At 36.4% G+C, this 14,029-nt stretch overlaps 1 long non-coding RNA gene across 1 annotated transcript in view; it reads right to left on the bottom strand.

Annotated features, from left to right (window-relative positions):
- The window catches only part of LOC141574767 (uncharacterized), a 151,930-nt gene that overhangs the window by 93,736 nt on the left and 44,165 nt on the right, over positions 1–14,029 (bottom strand). Inside the window, exon 3 of the long non-coding RNA XR_012501856.1 lies at positions 13,265–13,379. This is a non-coding gene — a long non-coding RNA (uncharacterized LOC141574767). The remainder of the gene's footprint in view (positions 1–13,264; positions 13,380–14,029) is intronic.

The following is a 14,029-nucleotide window of genomic DNA, read 5'->3' as shown; positions in this document are numbered from 1 at the left end:
ACTCCCAGTGGTTCCAGGTCTTGGATATAGCCAAGACATCAAAACAGCTATTAAAAATTTATTCAAATAATTAAACTATGTAAAGAATTACAGGAAAATATGATGACAATAATTCACCTCATCTCATTGGAGTAATTTCCAAAAAAACTATGTACTATTATTAAAAACAGCCAGATGGAAATTCCAAAATTTAAAGTTACAATGACTGAGCTCAACAGTAGATCTGAACTGAGGAATGAATAAGTGAATGTGAAGATAGATCATACAAATTATCAATCAGAATAACAGAGGAAGACTGAAAAACAAACAGAACTCAGTCTCAGATACTTATGGGACAATATCAATGTGTCAATATACATGTAATGGGAGTTTCAGAGTAGAGAAAATACAGAGGGGCACATACACCTCCTAAATATTATTTTTAAAATTACATCTTGGACATATAGATCCAAGGAAGTCAATGACATCCAAATAGGAGGAACACCAAGAGATTCACTCTTAGACACATCATAGTTAAACTTCTGAAAATCAAAGACAAAGAGAAAATCATGAAAACAGAGAAATGCAACTGAAAACTGGCTTCTTATCAGAAATAATGAAAAGCAGGGTCGGGGAAAGTGGGTGGGAAGAGAAATATTTGGGAATTCGAGATTTGCAAATATTAACTATTATATATATATATATAAAAATAGATAAAAACAAATTTCTTCTGTATAGCGCAGGGAACTATATTCAATATCTTGTAATAACCTTTAATGAAAAAAGTATGAAAATGAACATATGTATATATGTATGACTGGGACATTATACTGTACATAAGTAACTGATATATTGTAACTGACTATACTTCAATTTTAAAAATTGTTTTAAAAAAATAATGAAAATCAGAGGCACTGAAATGATACAAAGTGCTGCGAGGAAGACACACTTCTGGAATATAGTGCGTAGTTCATCAAAAAGCTAAGCATACAGTTACCACAGGACCCAGCAATTGCACCTCCAGGTATACACCCAGGAAAAATGAAAACATATGCTCACATAAAAACTTCCGCATGAACATTCACGGCAGCATTATTCATACTATTCAAAAGACAGAAACAATCAAAATTTCCGTCAACTGATAAACACAGCGTGTTACATTCAACAATGGAATATTATTCAGCTATGGAAAAGAAACAAAATTCTTATATATGCCACAAGATGGATAAAATTTGAAAACAGCATGGTAAATGAAAGAACCCAGTTACAAAAGGCTGTATGTTCTAGTGTTGCATTTCCATGAAATATCCAGAATAGGAAAGCCTATAGAAACATAAAGTATATTAGTGGTTACTAGGTTATAAATAGAACCTAACAGAATCTGGGTAACTTATAAAAAAAGTTCAAAGGCTTTTTTTTAATATAACAGAAAAGCTATAAAATTGGACTGTGGTGATGACTGCACAACTCTATAAATCTGCTAAATTTCATTGAATTGTACATCTACAATGGGTAATTTACAGTTTATAAATTATACTCCAATAAAGCTGTTAAAACATGTATGCAAAAATATTCATCCAAATACAGTATTTCTTCCATTTTAGTTTTAACCGTAAATTACCAATTGAACAATTATCTAAGTTTCATCAAACTGCTAAGGATATTCAATCAGAAATAAATGAGCTGCCTGAAAAATATTAAGTTAATTAACTAATTATTCATTTTTAACTCAGGTTTTGTATTGACAAAAATATTCTTTGGATGATCCATCATCACTGACAAATTGATTTAATGTGAAACAGCCTAATTATGATTCCTTCCTGCATTTACACATTCAATATGTAGTTATCCTAGGTATGTATTCAAAGTCTACGCAAGCATCATAGCATGAAATCACATTGCAATTTACAAAATAAAATACAGCTTAAAAATAGATATTACCTAGCTATCTTTTTAGCCAGCTAGCTAGCTGGCTTCAATTAACTCCATATTTTCATGCAGCCTGTCTCTGCTATCTGCAGGAAATCTAAACTCATTTTTCTAAAATGAACTTTCCATATTAAGAAATTCTAATTGTTAATTGCTCCAACATCAGATCAGCATTACTGACTTTTAAAAATAATAATATGTTAATAAAATCAGAAATATACAACCTAAGCACCTTGATACTATATAAAATTTGGAACTGGAAAGGGTACATAAGGATATGCAATGTGCAAAGATTTGCTGGCAAATATTCAACAACTGGATCTTCAGAGAAAAAATCTGATTTATAATCACCAAGGCCAATTTCAAGTTGGTGATGTCAGCCAGCTTGCAAAATTTCTGAATATTTAATAATTAGCTCTTATAAGCTGGTACAACCAAATGCCAGTACTCCACTTCCAGAATGTCTTTTTTTGTTTTACTAAATTGTCTTGATTTTCACTTGTTTTCAGAATCTTTGATTTGTGACCCGGTATTATGTTCCCCCATTAGAAGGGTAAGTTCACTAAGGGCAGGGATTCACACAGAATGCTTCACAGATGGCGTATTTTTCATCTGACCACTTGCATTCCTGAAGGGTGGTATATTCCAGGATGTAGAGATAGTTGATATGATCATCAAAGCCCTGGTTGTTTCCACTGTCAGAATTCGTGTCCCACTTCCCAGGTAAGATTAAATTCTGAAGCTTGAACTTTCTATGAAAAGAGGTCTAAAGACCTTCTCCAAAGGAAAAGGTGAACCTCTTACTAAGGTCATACAGGGACCATTAACAGGGGCATCTCCACTTCTATCTAAGTCTTGTACCTATGTTTCCCAAATCATCTTCCTTGAATGGCTCAAGTTTAAAGTTTACCAATGAGAGAAATTCATTCAAGATTAAAATGCAGAAGGGAAGTGAAAGCCATTATTTTTAGCAGTCTGTGGTGATTTCTCACGACAGCAACAGACAGGGAAGCATAGACTGATGCAGTAGCTTTACAGACCTCCCTACTCTCGACCTCTCTAACTCCTACCTTATGGCCCCACTTTGGTGACCAAATACTCATGACTTCTCAGACGTCCCTCACATTCTGTCTCCTGCACCTGTTCTAGTACTTAAGGATGTAGCAATTAACAACTTTCTATCATCCTCTGACATCCCCTTCCAAATCTTTAATTCCACAATTCCTCTCACATTTATGTAAGTCGTAATTCTTAATTAAACCCATCATTCTTGTAAAACCTGTATTACCACTATTAATTATTGCTATTATTACTGTTTTATGACTGAATCTAGACTGAGTTTGTCTTCAGCATGAGTAGCAGTTCTAGGAGAACAAAATTTAAAAGATGGCAATCTAAAATTAGTTATGTGCTATGATCAGAGTTAAAGGCATTATCACTGGTAATGATAAATGTGACACTGATTGCCTATTAATTGAAGTGGCAAATCAATTACTTAAATTATGACCATTAATCACTTTAGAGCAGAAAAAAGAATATTAGGCTGAGGCATGTGGCAGCTATTCTTAACTGCGATGGAATGCTTAGAGAAAGAAGAGGATGAGCTTATGTCTTTCAGGGTTTCCACGAATGCCCAGAAACAATCACTTATATTTTGTATCTGCAGGATGAGATTTCTGAAAATCAAAACTCTAACTCTGCAATTAGTTGAATTATAATACAAATTAAATTCAACACCTTGAAGATTTCTTATTTTAAAGCTTGGTATTGATTAAGAATAAGTGGAAAAAATATTCCCTGAAAATTGAAATGGAGACATTTGGGTAGATTCCAATTGTGCTGAGAACTTTTAACCCCCAAATTGTACTGCATCTCACTTGCTAATAGAAACAGCTTTTCCTCTTCTAAGGATTATCCATTTTCCTGAAGGAAAAAAAAAAAACTGTAATTACCCATTCTGAGAGATAAACCTACATGACCTGTCATTGCTCCTAGACTTATAATTAGATTCAAATCCCAGAAGTCCCAGAAGAATAGGTACAAAGTCTGACCTGAAAGGAAATGCAAAACTTCAAGATTTTGCCAATTTCTATCAACAAAAACAGAAAAAAAATGGTGGCATTCAATCAAGAATAGAATAGAATGGATGTAGTGTTGGATTAAGCCAACTTTATTGATGTGAGCACACTAGCAAAAGATTCTGGATTTAATGTATTGGCTCAAGCAGCTGGGTTAGTTTTGTTGGTTGATTAAAACCTGCATTTAATGATGGCTTACAGTAAGTCAAGTTGATAGATCAGAACTTCTTAGTTGCACTATAAAACAAGAGCATTCAGAATAATTCGACATTGGCTGTGGCTAACTGGCAACAGTGTGCCCGTGACTGAAATAAATGAGTGACTTATTCAAGTCTTGATGTATATAAACAAAAACAAACTCCAGGTAAGAAGAATCAAACCACAGATACAGCGAGGCATACCTCTGCTCAGTCCCAGACTTGAGGTGGTTCACAGAACCAGAGCCCCTAGAATAAAGGGAAGGAAAGATCATATTGAAGAAGTACCCTGCTACACTGCCAAATATTTATGCCATAAATATTGCACTGTATTTCCTCCAAAGAAACTTGCTATCACTTATCAGGGTGACTTTATTTTTGGAAAAATAAAGGATATACCCAGAACTTCCAGGGATTCCTGGGTACTGGCTCTCACCTGACTTAATCTCTGAGGACTCCACGGCTCTATAGTACATAATCATATACCAGGTTATTAATGGAATTTAGGTTCATTTCCATCTCATAGTGGGTGTAATGTGTCCCCAGCCAAACTTCTGATTATTTCCTTAGCTCTAGAATGCGTAGTTGCAACAGAATCACTCAGCTATTGGCAGGATCTATATACTGGTTCTTTTCGCTAGGAAGGAGAATTTTTACAATAGTAAAGGCCACATGGAAAACCTTAAAACTACTCTTTCTGTCAAAAGAGTAAACAAAAGCAATATTATATTCTTCAAGGGATTTCAGATATTAGTGTCCTCAGCAGAAACTTCAAGAATGCAGAGGTGGCAGTCCCTAATACATGCCCATTCAACTAACTAACCTATTTTGCCTGTGTAGAACACAGAATTAAATTACTGCCACTGGAGAATGATAGGAAATTATCACAATCTTAATCAGTTGTGATTCTAATTACAGTTGCTCTTCCAAATGTGACTTCTGTACTGGAGCATATTAACACAGGCCATGGTATCTAGTGTGTAACTATTGATCTAACAGATGACTTTCTCCCATTTGTTACAAAGACCACTAGAAACAGTTTTCATTTACTTAGCAAGGTCAGCAATACACTTTCGTTACCAGGCCTTAGGACTAAGTCAAGTCTCTAGTTCTCTGCAATAATCTAATGTGCCTTTGTTAGCATTTTGGGTCTTTGTTAGTATTGCCATTTTTTAATTTATCTGTTGCTGCATCACAAACCACCCAAAACTTGGTGGCAGTTTATCACTATCTCTCATTATTCTGTGGGGTGACTGGGCTCAACTAGGAAGTTCTCAGTTGTTGTCTCTCAGATGGAAGCATCTTATGAAAAGCAAGTAAAAGTTCTAAAGTTTGTATTATCTAACTTCAAAAGTCCTAAGATGTCATTTCTGTCAATCAAGATAATCACTAACCACCAACCCAAATTCAACTGAAGTGGAAGTAGTAGTAGCTACCTCTTGATGTGAAGAGCAGCATTTTACCAGGAAAGTGCAGCAGCGGCACTGGTGTTTAAGAAACGGGCGTGTGGAAATCCCAGTGGACGAGAGTCTGGGTCTCTGTGGGTCATCACAGTGACTCCAGTTGGTGTGGATGCAACTGTACTATGGGCCTTGTGACAACAAAGTGCAGCAGTGACTTGGACTCAGGGGGCAGGTTGCAGTAGCGCAGTGTAGGGATGGTGGATCAAAGTCCCAACTCTGACCCCAGGAGGCAGTCGCAGGACAGAAGCAGCATGCCCCCAGTGGTGGCTTATTAAAGCCACGGGTCAGAACGAGACAGTGGGGCTCTGAGTAGCAGCAGCGTGGCTGGGGAATGACAGGTCAGAGCCATGACTTAGGACCTGGGGGCAGTGCTCAGGGTGGTGGCAGTTCTGGTTTCCTATATGATGAGGCACTGTGGCTCTCCAACCCCAGAGAACAGGGCACAGCAGCCACGGGGACCCCTGGGGGCAGGTTTTACCACACTAGTAGCTCCAGCCCCAGGGAGTGGATGCAGTGCGGGGACTCCAGGCTGCTCCATCAGCTGGAAGCAGGTTTGTATAAACTGCGGGAGGCGTCAGCAGCGAAGGCTGCAGACTTCCGCAGCGGTAAGGCTTGCTGGGGTTCCTGTGCCCTCTTTTTCCTCAGGGGGTGAACCTGCTCTGATACCTCCTGGCACCAGGCTGCTCTGAATTGGGGGATAAAGTGATATATAAAATGCTTCCTATAGCCACACTTGGTTTTTGAGCTTTGCTGGCTTTTTCTGCTGCTTCACTGTAGTCCAGAGCTTTCCTTGAGCTGTTTATACTGATGTCTGGTTATTTATTTATTGTTTTTGTGGGAGAGACGAGTGTTGGGACTTCGTAGCCCTCCATCTTGCTGACATCACCTCTTAACCACATTTTCAATCTTTTCTGTGACTTGTATGGTCATTATTTTATATTTTTTTCAATTATTTGATTAACTTTTATTGATTTTTAAGAACTCTAAGTCTTGAAGATATTAACAATTATATTTGTTGCAAGTAATTTTTTCTCATCACGCTGAATATTAGCTATTGGTAATACTGCTCAAACCTCAGTTTTTACCTTTGATGCAAATGGCTGGCAGCACAGGATAACTACTTACCTTGGGGTTAATCACTCACCTGAATTCTGGCAGAGTTTGCACCATTTACTTGCTGAGGATGGCATTAAGCAAGTAAATTAACTTCTCTAATTTTCTTTCCTCAATTTTAAAATTAAAATTAAAATTAACATATAATGCCAAGATACCTTCCAATTCTAAAATCCTGAAGCCCTTTATGAAATATAGTGGGCATTTACCATGTGTTGAGTTTCCCAGGCACTTTGGAATGTCCTCCCCATAACCTTCATATAATTGATAATAAATTTTCTTCTCTTTAAAGAAGCTCTGATATGTTTGTTGTAGTCTAGTAACCATAATTGCACTATACAACTCTCTGCACTTTTCTAAAGCACTTTAAAGTATCACAGCTTTTCAAAGCTGTAAGAATCTTAAAACTCATATCCCCCCACTATCTCACTTGACAAACCAGAGAATGTTGGCTCAGAAAGATTTTAGCAGATTGTTCAGGGCCACTGAGCTGTGAAATCAGTTAGAACCTGCATCTTATGATTCTTAATCCAGTGTTGTTTTCACTATACCACACTGCCTCTGCTACGGACCTGCATCATTCTCTTGATTATTATAGATTTAATATTTTAAACTTTATATAATTACATATAAAAATTATTATTAAAAATATTTCATGTTTAGCTCTCCATAAGGGTTTATAAAGCACTGGGCAGTGTCAGTTTTACAGACCTGACACCTATCTTTAGTGAGCTTTTACTTGGAAAGAAATTGGGTCATTCTTTGCTTATGTATTGACATTTAAAAGCCTACCTTTCATGGTTCTAACTTGATTCTCTGGGAAACCTCAAGTCAATGTTCATCTTGTTCCTTCTGTTCAGACAGACACCTAGACAGCTGAGCATGTGATACAGGAATGTGAGAGCTCTGGTATAACTGTGGCTAGCTGTAGACGTGGATGCTCCCGGTTAGCCAGCGGGCTCGTACACTGCTCTACCTGGTCCTGTTTAAACTCTTGTCACCTAAGCAGCTTATCAGAGTAAAACTAAAGAAGGACAAAAAAATATATATGACCCAAGGAAAAACAGTACAAGGAGGCAATTGTGATAGGATTTTCTTCCTCGAAACAGAGTCCTGTGTTGGGAGTTAGAGATAAGGAGATGAAAGATATATATCCTATTCACAAAGAGATCAGTTTGGTCGAAAGAATACACAAATAAAACTACAACTAAATAATAATGTGGTTATTCTATGATAGAATAATAACACCATGCGCTAGTCTGTTAAAAGTCTGGATAATTCACATAAATGAGATGAATATTAAATTATAAATATTATTAAAACATTAGGAAGCAAAAGCATGCATACAGTTAGGTGTAGTCAATCTATCGAGGGCTTCCCAGATGAGTGATTCCAGATGAAGTAAGTAAGGCTTTCAAAGAAGGAAATAGACATGAATTGGTGGAGAAGGCTGAAGAAGGAAGACAGCGTGTTTAAGACAGACAACTAAGTTAACTGGAGCCCATTTTGGCAAATAACCATAAAGAAGTGAAGGAGACGGTGGGAATCTAAAAGCATGGGAGGGAAGATGGGTAACATCCTTTTTCCCTACATTTTTATCTCCAGAAATGAAACCATCTAACTAGATGAACTCAAATTAGTCCAACATCATTAACAGGAGATTCAAATATCACTAAAGAGCATCAATTTAATTGGTGTACCCTACAGGTGTTGGAACTGATTCTGTCATCTGTGACTTTCTTTCACTTAATTTCAGAATAAAAATTTGCTTTGAGATGTGATGTTCTTTAAAACCTGTGAAGTGAAGCCAAAATGTACAGTTTGGGCTTCACTAAATTTATTTAGACAAGTAAACATTTCCTTTGGGAGATCTCCTGCTCATAGAAACAATGAACTTAGCATACTAAAACAGGACAGTAAGAACCCTTCAAATGATTTAAAATAATAAATATTGTAAAATCACACTTTTGAAGCCTCACTATCTAATTTGAAACAACTTTCAAAACTGTTAGCTTCAATCTTCTTCCCAGCACCATGGTGACAACATGGACTGGTTTGAGACCATGAGGAAATTGCAATGGCTAATTAGGAAGCTTGGAAACTGGAAACATTATTTATACCTACAGTGAAAAGAAGAATATAGTGAAATAATTTCATGTGCCTTGTCACTGAAATAAGTTTGCTATCCAGAAATTCTGAAGCTTTTTTCACATACACCCACATATACCCATGGTTTTATCATTCTCTGTTGCCCTTTTTGGAATATTCTTCTTCTATCTGAAGGCGTCCTTGCAGTTCATGTCACTTGTCTACCTAATCCCTAGTCTCTGATTTTGGTGTTATCTACTAGGCTCCTTTCCTCTACCAAGACTACCATACTGGATGCAATGCTTTCTTCTCCATTCCCAAGCCCTGTCTCATTTCCAGTGATATAACTTTCTGTTGATCTGTCCAACACCCTAGCCTCCCAGTTCACTCGCATTCACATTTCCAGGGACCTTCATTTCTAATCTAAACATCTAATCATTAGAGAAAAGTTACATAAATGGGTGGATGGATAGATAGATAGATAGATAGATAGATAGACTCATTGTTTCATTATCATTTCCTTAAACTTACTGTCAGTATTTAACAGGATCTTTTACGTTTCACTTATTACAAAATATTCCCCTAATCTTATGCCTTTAGCGTTGTAATCATCAGAGTCTACAGTAAGCACATTTTAAAGTAGCATTTACCTTTGGAGTTCTTCTCCCTTTGAGTTGATTAGAGCTAAAATTTATTAAATGCTTACCATTTGCCAGGCATGATGCTAAGTGTTTTATATACATTATTTTAATTCTTACACTAGCCCTGTAAGTTTGGTACTATAATTATCCCTTTTTTTCTTATCTTAAGTAATTACATCTGCAATTACCTTATTTCTAAACAAGGTCATATTCATAGGTACCAGGGGTTAGGATTTCAACATATCTTTTCAGGGGATACAATTCAAGTCACGACAGCGATCAAACTTGAATATCTTCTCTCTCAATCTCTCCTCTGCTGTTTCAAAGTCTTCCCTTCCCTGCCATCTATCCATCCTTCTCCCAATTGTCAACCTTCTGCTATGTCCAATTTGCTCAGAGTAATATACTATACAATCAAACTGTATTCTGAACCAACGCCTTAGGAATCCACATTACAGAATATTTTTACCCCGAACACCAATTAAGGTAAAGTTTCAGTACTTTATTCAATGCTTTGTTAACTACAAGGGAGTAAGCAGTTAACCAAAATTTACTGAAGGTAAATTTGTCTGAGCTGCTGTTTTACACCAATGTTCTATAGGTATGCCTTTCACAGGTTAAAAATAAAGAAAACCAGAAAATGAAGCACTGCTTGAGACAATGTTTTTCTCCCAAGAAAAGTTGTTACAATGACAGAAATTCCAAAAAGCCGCATAGGCTGGCTGGAGGGGTCTCATCTCACACAATGCTAATTTCCTTTTACTCAATCAATGCAAAAGTGAGCCCACAACTAGATCCTCATTATGACAATGCAGATCTCTAAGAAAGTCGTTACCACTTTCTCTGGTTTGAGGAATACTCCCTACTCCCTGACATTTCAGGTAGAAAGTACAGGGTTTTTTCCTCCAATTTTCAAAAAATGAAACTGAAAGATATCTCTTTGGTGAGCTGTATTTTGCAGCAAGTAACTGGCAGACCTGAGTCTAGAACATAACCAAGCGAACAGATTCCAAATGCAAGCTATGACCTCTTGCCATACTGATCAGACTTCTCACCTCACTGAAATGAAAGTAGAATCACCAAAAGAAGATCCTTGAACATAGTAAGAAACCAGAGCTTTCTACTTCTCTCACCAATTTACAGGAAAGAGTCCCAGATTAAATCTGAACAACTTAAAGGATTGAATTTCAACTCACAAGTAGTAAGTAATCATAGAGCTGCTGTTTTCTTACAAGAAAAAAAAAATCTATCAAGAGATCCTTTTCACTGTAGTTGAGTCTCGTGTGCTAAATCCCACACATAAAGGAGACTAGCACTACTTGTGAACCAAAGAGATGCAGAAAGAGAGAGAGAGAGAGAGATTATACTACTTGGAATTTCTGCATGTGGCATTTCCCTAAACCATTTGTAGACATTCAGTAGACATCCTTGTTCCTTCTTGTGTTTCCCTCTTCCCTTTGCAGGACTAGGGATTTATGAAGGCCAAAGCAGGGGGAATATAAATGAAAGAAATAAAGCAGAAGATGCCGAGAAATTTTGCTATCACAGTTAAAATAAAAAATCTTCAGATATCAAAGAACAAAGAACAAAGAAGTAAGAACAAGAGACTGGAAAAAAAATCAGAGATCTCCAAAGATGCCCTAGGTATTTCATTCCTGAGTCTTTGTTTTATAGGATCTAATTCCATGCAAGAAGTATCTTATCACTCAAATCCATCAAAATATTTGTAAAACAGTGCAGACACAAAATAAGGAAATGTTGTAGTTGGTCTGGAAATATCAACCTTCAGGAAAAATAATTTGAAGTCACCTCATCTAGGATCCTAATTTTTCAGGTGTGAAAACTGAGACTCCTTCTAAGTAAAATGAATTGCCCAAGGTAACACAGATAATTAGCAACTGAGCCAGGACTCAAAGCTTCTTCTGATGTCTGGGCTTATACACTGGTCCAATGCTATTGTAATTGCAACAATTATTGAGTGTTTTAGTAGCTGTGAAATGATGATACCAATAAAAAAAATTTAAGTTAAATAAAACAAAAATTAGTTGGTAGAAAAAAATTGTTACTGAGGAATCAATTAACTAATGTTCTTGCCTCTTTAAAAACATTATTTCAAATTCCAATAAAATCATTAAGTAAGAAATAACGTGTGCCACAATTCTAATTAATGATAAGGCCTCCTAACATTCTGCTGCTTTTAGAGAAACACATTTTCCTCATTCCTTCTCAGGATACAAAAGCTGCCTAGTCATTGTTTATATTTCTGGAAATAGAAAAGGAATCCAGTTGGCTGAAGTTGCCTTCTTTGTTCTGCCTCTTGCTTTTCATTATTAACTTTTCCTCACCCTTAATCAATGACCCTTGGGTAATAAACAACCAGAAGTTCATCTTCTGCAAATGAGTTACTCAAGAAAGTGAAGGTTTTCATTAAATGGTGGTTTTACACACAATACATTATGAGGACTTGGCTCCAACAAGTCTTTACTGCAGGCCTACTAGGTAGACGCCAGGCACTGTGTTAGATGCTTTTACATCTATTAGCTCATTTTTCTTTCTGGGCTTCTGAGCATTCTCTGCACATATATTTTGGTGAACTATAAAGCTATAATTATGAGTTCTGCCTCAATATATTTTATGGGTCTCTCTGGATCCCTTTCAATCTCAAGTTCCCAAATATAATGAAACTGAAGTTCCCTTAATTCATTTTGTTTGGCAGACAGTCCGTTTGAAAAGGCATAAAGTGCAGAGAAGCATATATAAACAAACGTTATAAACAAAAAATGATCAGTGTCTGAGAATCAGTCCTGTGTCTGACCAGCTGTGGGGCCTTGGGAAAATCACTTCACTTCTTCGGGGCGTAGTTTTCGTATCTATAAAACTGGCCTAATGACTTCTCTTTCCATATTTCAGGCAGATTGTAAAGCACTAATGTGTTGACAGTAATAACCCCCATTATTCAAGGGTAAGGTATGAAAATTTCTCATTAGGAAGAATAAGTGAATTTAATTATCATTAAAGAGTTTTTATAAGTCCAGAAATTTTATGTGTGTTTTATAAGAGAAATCATGATATGATCAATTTGGGGTCCTTACTGTTGAAATTGGATCTTATCACTAAATTTCACTTATTATTAATGATCCCTAAAGTTGATTCTACTGTGCACAAGAGTTTTGAAACGACCTAATTTTTAAAGTAAATAGTGTCAAAATTATCACCAAAGCATGCTGGCCTACAAAACACTTCACGGGGCAAGGAACTACACTGAGAGCTGGTCCATTACTCCCAACTTTTTCCCATCACCTTAAAATAATACTCTCAAGATCTAATAATCCCATGATTCCTGCTCATAGGAGAACAAGTCCAGCTGAATCCAAGCTCAGGCATGCTGAACTGCATTCCTTGAGATCATACTACTCCACTCTCATACTTAAATGTACATTCTGTGTTTTACATATATAGAATATTTAACTATCATTTTACCATCATTGACCTGTAATGTACCAGAAGGCTCAAAAAACTCTGATTAAAACCTGAGGAAAGACTTCAATAAGGAATTAATAAAGATAAATAAATTTTCCTAGTTGCAATGATTTCTCATAGACTAAGTTATAGCCTTTACGCTTTCCGTATCTGGAATATTCATTTCCAGTCTATATTAATTAGGGTAGCCTATTTGCTATAATGAATAGACTCCAAAATACATAATGACTCAAACACAACAGAAGGTTAAAAAAAAAAAAACTATGCTCACATAAAAGTGCATGACTGGTAAATACCTCGGTGAAGTTGTTCTCTTTCACACAGCTATTCGGTGAACCAGACTGACAAGGCTCTGCTGTCATCAGCATATGCCTTTCAAGACCACGCTGGGATCATCTTCATTTCTGCAAGCTGGAGAGAAGAATATGAGTAAACACATATGAAAGGTTTTTTAAGGGCCAGGACTGGGAGTTGAGTATATCATTTGTACCCACATTTCACTGATGAGAACTCAGTTATACGGCCACATATAACTGCAAGGGAGCTTGGGAAATATATTCCAGCTGCATTCCCAGGAAGAAGAAGAAAACATGGATTTAGTGAGCAGCTAGCACACAATGATATCTCCTAAAATGTCTACAGGGAGTTTATCTAAGTTTTTGAAAAACACTCTAAAGCCATTTATACTCCAGTGCTGTATATCATTCAGTGAATATTTAGTAAACATCCACTGGATATCTTTCTACATGGGCAGTGATTTTGTGTGCAGATTTGTACTCCAGACTCAACAGAGAAGAATCAAGCCCAACAAATCAAGTATACAGTCAGAGAACTCAGAGCAACAAAAACTGATGTTTCCAAACTGATTTTATGTTTTCTGACCAAAAGTACTTCTCAAAACTCCAGACAGTAAATAATGAAAACGTTTTCTATGGGATTCTTACTCCATCAAAACTTGCATGACCTTTTGCATAAACTCTCATTCCTGGGGCAAGTCAGCATGCTTTCTGCTTTAGATTTTTGCACTTATAAGATGATTCTATTTTTTATTGGGTGATATT

This window comes from Camelus bactrianus, chromosome 23 (genome assembly GCF_048773025.1).
Source record: "Camelus bactrianus isolate YW-2024 breed Bactrian camel chromosome 23, ASM4877302v1, whole genome shotgun sequence".
NCBI classification, from domain to species: domain Eukaryota; kingdom Metazoa; phylum Chordata; class Mammalia; order Artiodactyla; family Camelidae; genus Camelus; species Camelus bactrianus.
This window is presented reverse-complemented; position numbering and strand designations above follow the sequence as displayed.